Source organism: Anomaloglossus baeobatrachus, chromosome 2 (genome assembly GCF_048569485.1).
Source record: "Anomaloglossus baeobatrachus isolate aAnoBae1 chromosome 2, aAnoBae1.hap1, whole genome shotgun sequence".
NCBI classification, from domain to species: Eukaryota; Metazoa; Chordata; class Amphibia; order Anura; family Aromobatidae; genus Anomaloglossus; species Anomaloglossus baeobatrachus.
Genome location: NC_134354.1, coordinates 109,870,220 through 109,887,086, shown reverse-complemented (window position 1 = coordinate 109,887,086; position 16,867 = coordinate 109,870,220). Strand labels below are relative to the sequence as shown.

At 41.2% G+C, this 16,867-nt stretch overlaps 1 protein-coding gene across 2 annotated transcripts in view; it reads left to right on the top strand.

Moving 5' to 3' along the window:
• The first annotated feature begins 701 nt into the window (after positions 1-701).
• The window catches only part of FOXN1 (forkhead box N1), a 140,006-nt gene continuing 123,840 nt past the window's right edge, over positions 702-16,867 (top strand). For both annotated transcript variants that reach the window (XM_075335267.1, XM_075335266.1), the window contains exon 1: positions 702-1,021. The gene's annotated coding sequence lies outside the window, so the exon portion shown is untranslated. The remainder of the gene's footprint in view (positions 1,022-16,867) is intronic.

Sequence of the window (16,867 nt, the reverse complement as noted above, 5' to 3'; positions counted from 1 at the left end):
GTTGGACTGTGATGAGCAGTGAAACTCTGCCCACAGCCCAGTCACTCAGGAAGACTGGGGTCGGCATTGGTGATGTCAGGTCAACTGGAAGTTGACCTGACATCCCCAAATCTCAGAGGTCACATTACCTGGGTAGGTCACTTCATAGGAATGAGTGGACCGCAATAGCACCACTCAGAGGCATAATTGGCTGAACAAGGTATTTAAAAAAAGCCTTCCCTATCCATTTTACAAGGATGTAGCCACTATCGCAGAGTAGTGAAGCACCCCTTTAAGATGAAGGTGAAGATATGTCTGGAAGGTGTTATACCGAAGCAAAAGATTCAAAGATCCTAAATATTTAATAAAAAATAAAAAAATGTAAAAATTAATTTATAGTGTTTTTACTTGAAAATGTAAAGCTCTAATAGGCGCAGCACAGGTCTGTACACAATTTCTTCTATGGAAAAGAATAAAAAGGTTTTGTGCTTTTTTACCATGATGCCTGGTGCGCAGCATTAAATATACTGTTTCTCTTGAAGTGCAGCTTGAAGAACCTGTACCTTAGTCACTTTTTCATATTACATGCAGATTTGCCCGAGGCGAGCAAGTGCTGATATAATAATTGGCTCACACAGCCATCTGCCTGCCTTATTCCAACTGATGTAATCTCAGATGTATTTCAACACACTTTTTTTTTCCTTTACCTGAATCTTCTTCACTTCTGACATATTCCCTGATCTAATTCCTGGGCTACAGCCGCAGTACGCTGTTGTGCTTCACTAGGAAGGTAACAGGAGACAACGTCCAACTTCCACTCGCTTTCTGCAACTCATGCGTAGACGCCAAAATTAGGGAAGAGTACAAATACAAGACCATTACCAAAGCCCGGGTATATAATACTGAGGAAAGATTAGGAGACATTCCCTACTGGAATACTTTATTCACACAGCCTCAATCCTTGAAGAACCATCATCATCACCAACTCCGCAATGTTCTCTACAAGGCGCAAAGAACACTGAATATAGGAAAACAACATAAGGTAAGAATTAGAAGAATATTGTTTTTATTTTCTTGTAGATATGGTAATATATTTATTTACATGTCTTTAGTTTATTTTTGTAATATTTATATATTTATGATAATTTATATTTTTTATTAACATTAACAATGGAACTATTGTACTTTTTTCTGTAGATATGGTATAATTGATTTATTTACATATTTTGTTTACAGGTTTTTAGTTTATTTTTGTAATGTTTAAATATTTATAATCATTTATTTTTTTTTATTTTTTCATTAACATTTTAACAATGGAACTATTGTACTTTTTTTCTTGTAGATATGTTATAATTTATTTATTTACATATTTTGTTAGTTTATTTTTACAATATTTATATATTTATAATCATTTAATTTTTGTAATTAAGATTTTAACAATTGAACTATTGTACTTTTTTCTTGTAGATATGTTATAATTTATTTATTTACATATTTTGTTTACAGGTTTTTAGTTTATGTTTGCAATATTTATATATTTATAATCATTTATATTTTTTTAATTAACATTTTAACAATTGAACTATTGTACTCTTTTTTCTTGTGAATATGGTATAATTTATTTACATATTTTGTTTACATGTTTTTAGTTTATTTTTGTAATATTTAGATATTTATAGTCATTTATATTCTTATTTTTTCATTAACATTTTAACAATGGAACTATTGTACTTTTTTTTCTTGTAGATATGGTATAATTTATTTATTTGCATACTGTATTTTGTTGACAGTTTTTAGTTTATTTTTGTAATATTTAGATATTTATATTTTTTTCATTAACATTTTAACAATGGAACTTTTGCACATTGTTTTTTAATTATTAATAATTTTTATTAAATATAGTAACTGCGCAATGATACTGACTTCTTTTAATGAATAACAGTAAAAATGTTATGTTTTTGAGCAGACATGTTTGAGTAGACCTCTATAGCCTACAATACACATTTTGGTACTTAGAACCAATAGACTTGGAATTAAAGGTGGCAAGGTTCAAGGTGAAGAAAAGCAAATTTTGGAATATAGAATCTTCAGCAACAATGTAACTGAACTTCTGAACCTAGAGTCAGTGTAAGGAGACATATCCCACTGTCACATGTGCACATAAGGAGACATATCCCACTGTCACATGTGTGTGTATGGAGACATATCCCACTGTCACATGTGCGTGTAAGGAGACATATCCCACTGTCACATGTGCGTGTAAGGAGACATATCCCACTGTCACATGTGCGTGTAAGGAGACATATCCCACTGTCACATGTGAGTGTAAGGAGATATATCCCACTGTCACATGTGCATGTAAGGAGACATATCCCACTGTCACTTGTGTGTGTATGGAGACATATCCCACTGTCACATGTGTGTGTAAGGAGACATATCCCACTGTCACATGTGTGTGTAAGGAGACATATCTCACTGTCACATGTGTGTGTACGGAGACATATCCCCCTATCACATGTGTCTGTAAGGAGATATATCCCACTGTCACATGTGCGTGTAAGGAGACATATCCCACTGTCACATGTGCGTGTAAGGAGACATATCCCACCGTCACATGTGTGTGTTATTAGATCTTAAATAATAATGCATCAATTAAAATTGTAGTGATATTTCAGAGATATAATCATTCAATATTGTTTTTATTAGCTGGTAAAGCGCTGCCACCTTACAAAATCCTGATTAGATGAAGGCTATGTTCACACTTTGCATTTCTTTCTATATTTTTTCCTACAGCAAAATCTGCTTTCTTGGCAGTAAAAATGCAGTATTTTTGCTGCATTTTTGCTGATTTTTTTCTTTATTTTTGCTGAGTTTTTTGCTGCACTCTCATTGCTTTCAATGGTGAATAAAAGCAGCCAAAATACTGAAAGAAGTAACATGCTTCTTCTTTCAAAAATGCAGCAGTTTTCCATTTCAATCAGGAAAATATGTATGTTTGTGCATGAGATTTCTGGAATCCCATAGGTTTTGCTGTACTGTAAAAAGTGGCTTTGAATTTGCATTGATTTGCATAAAACCAATGAAAAAATATGTAAAGAAGCAGGAAAAATTCAATGTGTGAACATAGCCTTAAGATTATCAGTGATGATTTTCTGCAGCTACTATAAATGGCATAATAGTGCATTAAGAAACAATCTGAGATTTCTAGTCCTGGTGGCCATGTAATAGTAACTACAGTATAGTGATTGTAATGCTCATCGTTATCTCTGTACGTACCAAACAGTCTTCCAACCTGTGTTTCTGGCTTTCATTAAGCAAGTTGCTGTAGCTTCATCTCAGCTGGAAGCTTAAGGTTGGTGATCAGTGCGCTAACAAGTTCTTAGATACCCATCATAAGATGCTGCCCGTGAAATGACAGCGTTCTGTACAAACCACCAGACATGCACCTTGATAACAAGGATTTTTACATGTGTTGTACCAAATCTTTTAAATTATCAAAGTAAGTATAGGCCATCTTTTAGAATTTTGGAAATGATTGATGAATGTGTACTTACTCTATGTGTTTCGTTATAGACAAGCTGGTTGTGGATCTCCAGTAGACAATAAAACGTAGCAAATTATTTGCATCATTACTAGGCTATGTTCACACGTTGCTTTTTGGCTGCTTTCTTCTGCAGAAAAAAAACCTGCTTTCTTGGAGTAAAAAAGCTGCTTCCAAAAAGCAGGTTTTACTGAATTTTTGCAGTGTTTTTTTAGCTGCTTTTTTATGCTGTGATTTTTATTTGTGTTTTTGCTGTGTTTTTTATCTGTTATTTTTGCTGTGTTTTTGCGGTGTTTTTAGATGTGTTTTTGCTGGGTCTTTTTTTGCTGTGTTTTTAGCTGTTTGTTTTTTTTTTGCTGTGTTTTAGCTGTGTTTTTGCTGTGCTTTTAGATGCGTTTTTGCTGTGTTTTTAGCTGCATTTTTGCTTTGTTTTTTAGCTGCATTTTGGCTGTGTTTTTTTTTAGCTGTGTTTTTCCTATGTTTTTTTAGTTGCATTTTTGCTGTGTTTTTTTAGCTGCGTTTTTGCTGTGCTTTTTAGCTGCATTTTTGCTGTTTTTTTTAGCTGCGTTTTTGCTGCGGTTTTTTAGCTGCGTTTTTCCAATTTTTTTTAGATGCGTTTTTATTGTCACTTGTCTACAGTACATGTTTAAATAAAGTTAGTTTCATTCACTGCAAAAGCAACAAAAAAAGGCAGCAGAAAAAGCTGCAAAAACGCTGAAAGAATTGACATGCTGCTTCTTTCAAAAATGCAGCAATTTTCCATAACAGGGAAAAACAAAACAAGTGTGGGTGCATGAGATTTCTGAAATTTAATAGCTTTTGATGGTAGTATAAAATGTAATTTGCATAAAACTCATGAAAAAAATGCAGCTAAAACACATGTGAACATAGCCTTATAATCCACCGGATTGTAAATGCTCAGAAAAACTATAGTCAAGGCTTCCTTTTGTGACAGATGGAGTTTTTAAGTGATCTGGGCCCAGTATTTGTGTCTTCACTCTGTATTCTGTGATCTTGGAATAAAAAAGCACAAATTATTGCCCCAGTGGTGAGTGTCACTTGTTTTTCTGTTCTCTTAGTTTGTGAAGCTTGTATTGCTGCACAGCTGCGCCCTACCATGTCCGGCAATCTCTTCTACCCGGTGTTGCTTACTCCAAAGGTGCATTTTCGCAGCAGTGTCGGTGTGCAGAGCTTTATAAATTGATACTATTGGATATGTTTCTCTATAGTTTTTGTAAAGGCTATATAATAGAATAACATAGAGGTTATAAAAGAGTTATGATCATTTTTGATAATTACTGTGGCCAAGGTTTAAGCCCTGTGCGCACACTGCGTTTTTACCCGCATTTTTGCTGCGTTTTTGCTGCAGAAATTTCTTGAGAAAATGGTTGTAACCTTTCTGCAGACATTCCCCAGGAAAACCTATGGAAAAAAAATAGCTGTGTGCACACTGCGTTTTTTTCTCAAAAAAAATCTTTCTGCAGAATTTCTTGAGAAAAAGAATGAGCATGTCACTTCTTTTCTGCAAGGTACCTGCGTTTTTTGCCATAGATAATTTTAGAATAATGCAGGGACCAACCTTCACAAAAAAAGCATCGAAAACGCATAAAAAATGCATGCGTTATTGGTGCGTTTTTTTAACGAAAGTGCGCTAATCTTTCAGACTCAAAATTTCTTGAGACAAATCCTTTTTCTAGTGCACACTGGGCCTTAGAATTTCTCATCTGATTGTCTTGATTTTTCAGTTCCTATAGATACAATTTAATTACCCTAAACCCAACTATACATACGGTAATCTGTAAATGCCGATATTTCCTATTCCTTAAATTATGAAAAAATATTAATTTTCTTCCTATGTCAACATGCTTTGATGCCTTGGTTAGTTTCTCCCTATCCTCTGTTTGTTTTGCTATATTCTTTATTTTTTTCTTCCTCCATTGCACAAGTTTAAAATGATTTGGCCTGTAGCCAGATTTTTATGTTTCCCGGTCTCCTTAGGCATCTTAACAAGTAACGGTAGCATGGGTCATACACAGATATTTTTGTTAGACGTTCTCCCTTTTTAGCTTCATCAGGTTCTACAACAGAGAAAATGATACTTTTAGGCTGTGTTCACATGTCGTGTTTTTGCTGCGTTTTTTTTTTTGCATGAGTTTTTCATAAGTTTTATACAAATTAAAAGCTACTTTTTTTGTTTATGTGCAAACGCTGCAGATTTTTGGATGAAATCTGCACTTTCTGGCAGAAAAACGCACCAAAAAACTGTCTATATATGATTAGAACTGTTTTTGAATATCTGCTATATAACTATGAATAACATACGACACATTTTGTTTGTTGTTTGTTACTTTTGCTACTGGGAATCCACTGTGTGTATGGCTGCGGTTGATTAGCAGTGTCATAAATCAGTTTTATGAAAATTAAGAATAAAAATGTAACAAGAGTTAAAAGGTTACAATGAGTTTGAAGAAGGTTTATCTCCCCCATCTTAAAAGATAAAGACAGTTTTTAAAATTTACTATAGTTGCAAAGGATGATAAGATCAAAAAGACATAATTCTCTCAAAGTAGTATTGAAGAAAGCAGATTAGTCTATTATCACCTTGATGTAAAATGGCAAAAGCACAGATAGTATGATGGTGCAAGTTTTATATATTTGTATACACATATCTAGAGGGCTGGCAGAGGATGATAGACCCGTGTTGTCTGAACAGATAATGCTTTTCAGGTCAAATGTCTATGCTATTATAGAATCCTAGAATGGTAGAATAAAGGCCCCGTTACATGCAAAGACATCGCTAACGAGATGTCGTTGGGGGTCACGGAATTCGTGACGCACATCCGGCCTCGTTAGTGATGTCGTTGCGTGCGACACGTATAAGCGACCGCTAACTATGCAAAATACTCACCAAACCGTTGATTGTTGACACGTCGTCCTAATCCCAAATATTGTTGCTGGTGCTGGAGGCAGGTTGTTCGTCGTTCCTGAGGCAGCACACATCGCTACATGTGACACCCCAGGAACAACGAACAACACCGTACCTGCGTCCTCCGAGAACGAGGTGGGCGTGACTTTCATATGGCTGCTCTCCACCCCTCCGCGTCTATTGGACGCCTGCCATGTGACGTCGCTGTGACGCTGCACGATCCGCCCCCTTAGAAAAAGGTTGTTCGCCGGCCACAGCCACCTTGTTAGGAAGGTAAGTATGTGTGACAGGTACTAGCGATATTGTGCATCACGGGCAGCGATTTTCCCGTGACGCACAAATGACGGGGACGGGTGCTTTCACGACCGACATCGCTAGCGATGTCGCTGCGTGTAAAGCAGCCTTTAGGAGGGACCTCAAGGGCCATTGGGATCAACCCCCTGCGAGTGTAGGTTTTCCTAAATCATCCCAGCTATATGTTTATCCAGTTTCCACTTGAAGATTTCCATTGATGGAGCACTCACCACCTCCTGTGGTCGCCTGTTCCACTCTCTGACCGCCTTCACTGTCAGAAAGTATTTCCTAATGTCTAATCTGATTCTCCTTCATTTTGTTTTCATCCCATTGCTTGTGATTCTTGTCCGTAGAAACCCATCAGAGCTCAGCTTTAAGTTTAAGCAATGCAAGAATTGATTAAAGGTAATCTGTCAGCAGGTTTTTGCTTTGTAATCTGAAGACCGCATGCTGCAAGGGCTAACACAGAGAATTCAGGGATGGCTGTCTTGTCACAGTCCGATCTGTTGTTTATTTTCTATATTTGTTTAAGCAGCAAGACTCTTATCATTGCTTGGACTACAATGTTACGTTTACGTACACAGCAGTCCGGCACGCCTCTGTGATTGACACCTCACTTTCAATGTACAATCTCTATAGAGATATACTGATATATACTATATATTAACTTATTTTATACCTTTTGCACATAATACATTCTAAGTTGTATTTTTATTGCTATACATATCTATTTTCATTGACACTATACACATAAGCTCTTACTATTTTTGATTGCAGGAATAGAGCGAATTTTTACTCTCATGTGTTGCCAGAACCCTGACAGAAACTTGAGATCCCCATCATCAGTCACTGGGATCTAACATAGATCCATCACCGCTCCATCATGAACAGAAGCAGTAACACAAGTGTGAATGGAGCCTTAAAAACAACCAGCGTGCCACTCACAGCAGTAACAAAATGGAGCATTTTATCTAGATTGCAATCTGAATATCAGGAGCACCTGAAGTTTAGAAGTCATTAGACCTAATAGTAGTTTGCCAAGTGGTAAGCTTCCACTAAGGGCTGCTTCTCACTTGCGAGTTTCTCGCAGTAGAGCAATGCGAGAAAATCTCACATTGGAATCGGACACATGTTAGTGAATGATTCAGCTCTCATCTGCGATTTTTTTCTCAGTCCAAATCGGACTGAGAAAAAAATCGCAGCATGCTGCTTTTTTGCGAGTTTCTACTGCGAGTTTCTCCAATGCAAGTCTATGGGAGCGTGTAAAAAATCGGATGTCACGGGACGGCACTCACACCATCCTAGTGACATCCGATTTTCTAAATACATTTCTCGCATGTTTCCTAAAACACTGGAAACGAGCGATGTCTCCCAATGTCTGTCCATCACTATTCTCTGTCAGTCGGTCTCTCCCACTCGGTCTCTATTCTCTCTCTGTCGGTCCGTCACTATCTCTGTCCCTCTCTCACAGTCTGTCGGTCATTTTCCCCTCCTCTCTCATACTCACCGTTCCCCGGCGCTGCGCTGCACGACTTTCTTACTGCTGCAGCGGCTTTTACTATTTTGAAAAAGCCGGCCGCTCATTAAACAATCTCGTATTCCCTGCTTTCCCCGCCCACAGGCGCCTATGATTGGTTGCAGTGAGACACGCCCCCACGCTGAGTGACAGGTGTCTTACTGCACCCAATCACAGCAGCCGGTGGGCGAGTCTATACTGTGCAGTGAAATAAATAAATAATTTAAAAAAATGGCGTGCGGTCCCCCCCAATTTTAATACCAGCCAGATAAAGCCATACGGCTGAAGGCTGGTATTCTCAGGATGGGGAGCTCCACGTTATTCGGAGCCCCTCAGCCTAACAATATCAGTCAGCAGCCGCCCAGAATTGCCGCATACATTATATGCGACAGTTCTGGGACTGTACCCGGCTCTTCCCGATTTGCCCTGGTGCGTTGGCAAATCGGGGTAATAAGGAGTTAATGGCAGCCCATAGCTGCCACTAAATCCTAGATTAATCATGTCAGGCGTCTATGAGACACCCTCCATGATTAATCTGTAAGTGACAGTAAATAAACACACACACCCGAAAAAATCCTTTATTAGAAATAAAAAACACAAACACATTCCCTCATTACCAATTTAATAAGCCCCAAAAAGCCCTCCATATCCGGCATACTCCACGGACCTCCAGCGTCGCTTCCAGCATAAAGGTGACAGGAGCTGCAGAAGACACCGCCACTCCGGTCACCTCCAAGCAGCAACTGAGGTGAGTAGCGCGATCAGCTGAGCTGTCACTGAGGTTAATCGCGGCCACCGCTGGATCCTCCGACAGTGACAGCTCAGCCGATCGCGCTACTCACCTCAGTTGCTGCTTGGAGGTGACCGGAGCGGCGGTGTCTTCTGCAGCTCCTGTCACCTTCATGCTGGAAGCGACGCTGGAGGTCCGTGGAGTACGCCGGATATGGAGGGCTTTTTGGGGCTTATTAAATTGGTAATGAGGGAATGTGTTTGTGTTTTTAATTTCTAATAAAGGATTTTTTCATGTGTGTGTGTGTTTATTTACTGTCACTTACAGATTAATCATGGAGGGTGTCTCATAGACGCCTGACATGATTAATCTAGGATTTAGTGGCAGCTATGGGCTGCCATTAACTCCTTATTACCCCGATTTGCCAACGCACCAGGGCAAATCGGGAAGAGCCGGGTACAGTCCCAGAACTGTCGCATATAATGTATGTGGCAATTCTGGGCGGCTGCTGGCTGATATTGTTAGGCTGGGGGGCTCCCCATAACGTGGAGCTCCCCATCCTGAGAATACCAGCCTTCAGCCGTATGGCTTTATCTGGCTGGTATTAAAATTGGGGGGGACCGCACGCCATTTTTTTAAATTATTTAATTATTTATTTCCCTGCACAGTATAGGCCCGCCCACCGGCTGCTGTGATTGGGTGCAGTGTGACACCTGTCACTCAGCGTGGGGGCGTGTCTCACTGCAACCAATCATAGGCGCCTGTGGGCGGGGAAAGCAGGGAATACATTGAATGAGCGGCCGGCTTTTTCAAAATAGTAAAAGCCGCCGAAGCAGTGTGAATGCCGTGCAGCGCGGCGCCAGGGATCGGTGAGTATGAGAGAGGGCTGCTAACTTCAGTAAATAGCGAATGGGGTCAAACAGCTAGAGAGAAAAAACTCCTAAAACAGTCCGTCCATGGGGCAATTTCGTTGTCTATCAGTCTTGGTATTACTACTGGTATGATGTCTAGTACCCTATGAAGACTCCCCTGATGATCACTACTTGAAACGCGTCGGGAGGTACACTCTATAATTTGAGCCAACAAAAGGTATCTTTGTAGGACCTGTGTGGGGTCACCTGTGTTTGTGCTCTATCATCTCATGCCCTTGAAAATACGGTAAGACCGTTTTTTCTCTTTGTTTGCATGGTTGCGGTCGGTATATGGTATATACTATTCCGACGTGGCAACCTTTTTTGCTGTGATTATTAATGCAGGTATGTGTGTGACTTGTTTTTTTCATACTCCCTGCATTTTGTGCCTTAGTGTTTCTGTCTGAGGCTGCAATTTTCTATTATACAGCCCATGACAACACTTCTTATTCTTTTATGGTGGCAGTCCACTTTTTAATGCATATCAAATAAATGTTATGTTTTAGGAGTTTTTTCTCTCTAGCTGTTTGACCCCATTCGCTATTTACTGTTCTCTTACCAGGGGGACTTTAATAAGGTTATTGCTACTACGACTGCTAACTTCAGTCACTCGGCGGATTAGTGGTCACCGGTGAACCCTTCACTGGTGACCGCTAATGAGGACGCGGCACAGACAGAGCCGCAGCATGACAATGAAGTCGGGTGAAGTTCACCCGAGTTCATTCTGATTGTGCGGCTCTGTCTGTGTCCGCTGTCATCTGCCATTCAGCTCTGCTACATGGCTGTCTGTGTCTGCTTTCAGCGGCCATGTAGCAGCGCTGAATGGCAGATGACATAGTAAAAAATACGCATTACACACGCATTACACACGCTAGTAAAATCATTAATTTATTCAGAAATAGCATCGCACTTGCGTTGCACTCGCACCTAACGTGAACTAAAATCAGCCGAGTTTTTTTCAGCCCAGTCGGACCGATTTTACTCGCATAGATGTGTTTCCAGCCTAATACCTCTGTTAATGGAAGGTGGCTAATATTTAACATAAAACACAGAACCTGTCAGGACAACTTAAAGGGAACCTGTCAGGTGCACTATGCCTCTAGGACCACGAGCTGTTCTAGGTGCATATTGCTAATCCTTCCTAACAATCCCTGCATCTACTAATATACATAAAGAGATCTTTAGAAAAAGTATTTCTAAAGATCCTTTATGATATGCTAATGAGGGCAGGGACTAGTTGCCAAGGCTTTAGTACCTTTGGCTAGTTGGCCCCCTTAACATTCTAATGAATGCGCAGTGTCAGAGGCATAAACGCTCTCAACTCTCCTGTCACAGCTGTTTTTTGGCTCAGTGTGCAAGATCGGAATGTTGCTGGACTTCCGATCATGCGCACTACACCAGTTTGAAGCCGAGACGCATACACCCAGTTTCATAGTGCGCATGACTGGAAGTCCGGGGACTTCTGATCATGCACATTGAGCCGAAATCAAGCTTATTGCATGGTGGCAGCAGAGAGCAGTGAAAGTGACCATGCCTATGACACCGCGCATTCTTCAGCATGTTAGAACACCACAAGGGTGTGCTAACATGCTAAGGGGGCCGACTAGCCAAGGGAACTAACGCCCTTGCGACTAGTCGCTGGCCTCATTAGTGTGGCGCCCTTGAGTCACCAGGTTGCCACATGGTAATGCATCTCCTGGAGGTGTGATACCCATCCTGGATTCGAAGGACTCCTGTGCTGGTAAAAGCCACTAACAGCACACAAAGACATACTAGTTCCCCCTGGGCCTGACTGGGTTACTGGACTAGAGTAGGATTCACATTTAGGCCCTGTGCGCACTAGAAAAAGGATTTTTCTCAAGAAATTTCTTAAGAAATTTCTTAAGAAATTTCTTGAGACTGAAGGATTAGCGTACCTGCGTTAAAAAAACGCACCAATAACGCACTGAAAAACGCATGCGTTTTGGTGCATTTTTGGTGTGTTGTTTTGCAGGTTGGTCCCTGTGTTTTTTAATGCTTTAACAGCAATAAATAATACAGATGATAGATAGATAGATAGATAGATAGATAGATAGATGGATAGATGGATAGATAGAGGGATAGATAGATAGATAGATAGATAATGAATAGATAGATGGATAGATATATAGATAGATAAATAGATAATGGATAGATAGAAAGATGGATAGATTAATAGGTAGATTGATGGATAAATAATCGATAGATAGACAAATAGAGAAATATATAGATAGATAGATGGGTAGAAAGATAATCGATAAATAATCAATAGATAGAGGACAGATCAATCAATCAATAGATAGAGTCCCTGTGAGGACACACTGCAGTTCTCGCGTGCGGTAATGTGTTCACATTCCCGACTGTGAGAAATGACCTGTAGTTACCCCTGCAGCATCGCTCACTGAACGAGGCTGCATTGAGTACTGTGTGAGACGCGGCTGGAGCAGTCTGCAAGCGTCGTGGGACCTCGATGGATTATGCCAGAGCTGTGTATTTGGGGGGTTAATAAAGTGGTGAAAGAAGGGGCTTTTTTGTTATTTTATTTAAAATAAAAGATTTTTCGGTGTGTGTTTTTATTCACTTTACTTACAGGTTAATTATGGAAGCTGTCTCATAGACACTGCCATGATTAAGCTAGGACTTAGTAGCAGCGCATAGCTGCAAATAACTCGTTATTACCCCGATTGCCATCGCATCACAGCAATCGAGAAAATCTGGTAACACGCCGGGACTGTTGCATAATGGATTCGACATTCTCGGGGCAGCGGCCGGCTGATATTCTTGGCTGCGGGAGGGGGGGAATTAACCATAGCCCTTGCCCTCCCCAGTCTGAGAATACTGGGCCGCTGCTGTGTGTTTACCTTGGCTGGATGGAAAAAATACGGCAGAGCCCACGTTTTTTTTTTTCGTTTTTTATTTTTAATATGTACATTTGATTTCTATGTGCATTGTATATGTCTGTGTGTGAGTGTGATATGTGTGTGTTTACTCTCTGCTCAGCTTCCTCTTCTTGTCAAAATGACATCACTTCCTTACAAAATGCAGGGAAGTGCTGAACATTATGTCCTGAAAAACGCGAAATAGCGCGGGAATAACGCAGGAAAATGCAATGAAACGCACATAATTTGCTACCTGTGTTATTCCCTGCGGTATTTCATAATTACATTACAGCCAATGGAGTGAATAACGCAGTTAGCTGCAGAAAAAAAGTGACATGCTCATTCTTTTTCTCAAGAAAATGTACAGAAAGAATTTTCTTGAGAAAAAAACACAGTGTGCGCACAGCTAATTTTTTTTCCATAGGTTTTGCTGGGGAATGTCTGCAGAAAGGTTACAACCATTTTCTCAAGAAATTTCTGCAGCAAAAACGCAAAAAAAACCGCGGGTAAAAACACAGTGTGCCCACAGGGCCTTAATCCACTAGTCAGGAGCCTGGGAGGGTGGAGGAGCTAGGGGTGTCAGTACACAGTACAGGAAGGAGGGAAGTCAGTTGGAGTCTGGAGTGAGGTGTGAGAGGAACAAGAGGCTGAAGGGAGAGTTCTGTGGGACCCGCAGTCTGGGTGATGTGAGGACTGGGGTCAGGCCTGGCCACCGGTGTCGGGTGGACCAGAGGAGCAGTCAGAGAGAAGCAGAGGACAAGAGAGCAGTGAGGAGTCGGAGAGGCCAGTTGGTCTGGTGGCATGACAGCCACAGAGCTGGCAGGGCCCATAGCTGCTTGAGTACCTGTGTGTAGCCTGGGGCTGGTAACTGGAGCTCAGCCCAGGTTCTGTCTGTTAACCACTGCTTAAACGAAAGGCGCAGGAAGGGTTCATCTCACACGGTACCAGCACGGGAGTCTGAGAAGAAGGGATTCCCTGGAGTCTACCTTGGTGGAAGACAGTACCGGGCGGCTGCACCTTTTCCCATGAGTAAAGTGACATCAACCGCAGAACTTCTGTGGACTGAATCATTGCCGGCACACTGCAACGCAACACCAGCTCCAAACATCTTCATTATACAGTCCCCTGGCTCAGCCCTGCCTGTGGAGGGCCTACCACCATAGCTGCCTTCACCACCAACCCAGGGGCAATCCCACTCAGCAGCGGTGGTTCCCACATTCTAACCGCAACCCGCAGGTGATGTCAGCCCGTGATAAACTTTATCCCTGTAAATAGTCCCCCATTTTAAAAAAGTTCCCAGGGCACGGGACCGGGCAACGGCCACCAGAGTGACTTTCCCAGTTATTATTCTGCCCGGGACCGAGTACCCCATTCCCTGGGTGATACATTACCATATGATAAAAGATCTTTAGGAATACTTTTTCTAAAGATCCCTTTATCTATGCTAGTGTATACAGGGACGATTAGGCAGGGATTAGCAATATGCAACTGCTCGTGGTTCTGGCTGCATATTGCACCTGACAGGTTCCCTTTAAACATTTTCAGAACTTACATTTGCGTTTTAATGTAAACCATAATACGGAAAAATGCACAATATTACAAGATAACTAATAAAATATTAACCTATTATTACATAATGAAATATAGAAACAATGTTCCCTCTAACATCATAAATTAGTTCTAGAACAGTCGGTTTCGACATCATTACCTTTAGTTATAGTAAGTCACAGGTCAGGCACGCACTTCTAGTGAAATGGTGCTTTTCCATTATTAGAGATTAAGCAATAGACATGTATCACGAGAAGGGAATCGAAAGGTAAATGTAGTAATAAGAAGATTAAAAGAGGTTTTTCTATGATTTTAATCAATAGATCTTGGCATAATATTAATTTCCACAACTGGATGTGTTTAAAAAAAATGTTCCTGTGCTGAGATAATCGTATATAATGTGTCCCTGCTATGTGCTGTGTAATGGCCTTGTCTGACCATACAGTGACATGGTCTTATAATACCACAGTTCCTCAGCCGGGAGGACACGAAAGAGTGTAAAGACTTTACAGCACAGGATCACAGATGATTCTTCCTTTGAAGTAAAACATTTAAAAAAAAAACAGGCAGGGATATGTTTTACCTCACAAAAAAGAATCAGCTGTGATTTTGTGCTGTAATGTCTTTATACTCTTTTGTGTCCTCCCCAGCCCAGGAGATGTGGTATGATCAGACCATGTCCCTGTACAGAAACAGTAGAAAAAAAAACCAAATACAATAAAATATAACTTTTAATATTAATTTATTAAAAAGGTCCGAGACCAATTTCACAAACAGACATAGATAGAAAAATGTGCCGAAAATTAATGAAAACAAATGCTAGGAGGGTGAATGAGGCACACAGACTGGCCCTGAATCAGCCCTAGTCAGCCTCTCCCTACCTAGCAATGGAGGGTATGACGCCCTAGGGTTAAGGCGCCCCCATTCACCGACGGGAAACCCTGCATGTCCCTAATAGGCCCTGTACAGCACATATACACACCACTTATAAAGTAAAGAGACTCTCCATCCCAATCAGAGGGTGAGCCAAATATACTTGCAGAAAAGGATACCTCTGTCTGCACCTCTGCTTGGGGAGATTTGTGCATTGGCGGCTTGCTCCCTGTTTGTCCCCTGATGATTCCCTGGTACCCATGGGATGAAACGCGTCGGGACATCTTTTTAGGACAACATCCCCGATAAGTGTATTTGGCTCACCCTCTGATTGGGATGGAGAGTCTCTGAATGAGAATGGGAATGAGAGTCGGTGAATGGGGGTGCCATAACCCTAGGGCGTCATACCCTCCATTGCTATGTAGGGAGAGGCTGACTAGGGCTGATTCAGGGCCAGTCTGTGTGCCTCATTCACCCTCCTAGCATTTGTTTTCATTCATTTTCGGCACATTTTTCTATCTATGTCTGTTTGTAAAATTGGTCTCGGACCTTTTTAGTAATTAATATTAAAAGTTATATTTTATTGTATTTGGGATTTTTCTCTACTACTTTCTCCTACTTGTTTATAGGCTGCGGCCTGGTTATACAACCATGTCCCTATACAGTCAGACACGGCCATTACACAGTACATAGCAGGGGCATATTTAAATAAGATTATATCAGGACAGGAACATTTTTTTTTTAAAACACATCCAATTGTGGAAATTATTATTATTCCAAGATCTATTGATTAAAATGAACTTTAACCCCTTTAAGAGAAGGCACGCAGAATTTCACTTTACCAATCACAGGTTTAGTAGTACAATGCAGAAGAGTATCTGTCTTGGACTCCGTCAACACCTACAATAAACCCTTCACCTCTGTGTCATTTGTAACACTGGTGTCTTTTAATGTGATGCAGCTGTATGAGGGACCCTTAGACACCAGGGCTGGGGTGCATCTAAGTCTTCTACTCCCCCCATAGTTATGCCCTTTATACCATTTCTTTCAGAGGAGACTTAGGCGGGCTTTACACGCTGCAACATCGCTAGCAATTGCTAGCGATGTCCAGCGCGATAATACCCGCCCCCGTCGTATATGCGATATCTGGTGCTTGCTGCCGTAGCGAACATTATCGCTAAGGCAGCTTCACACGCACATACCTGGTCGGCGACGTCGCTGTGACCGCTGAACAATCCCCCTTCAAGGGGGAGGTGCGTTCGGTGTCACAGCAACGTCACTAAGCGGCCGGCCAATAGAAGCGGTGGGGCGGAGATGAGCGGGACATAACATCCCGCCCACCTCCTTCCTTCCGCATTGCTGGTGGACGCAGGTAAGGAGATGTTTGTCGTTCCTGCGGTTTCACACACAGCGATGTGTGATGCTGCAGGAACGACAAACAACATCGTATCTGCAGCAGTAACGACATTATGGAAATGAACGACGTGACACAGATCAGCGATTTTTTACGCTTTTGTGCTCCATCATCGTCGCACCTAGGATTTACACATTGCTACCAGCGCCGAATGTACGTCACTAATGACGTGACCCCGACGATATATCGGTAGCCATGTCGCAACGTGTAAAGGCCGCCTTAGAGAGTGGGAATAAAA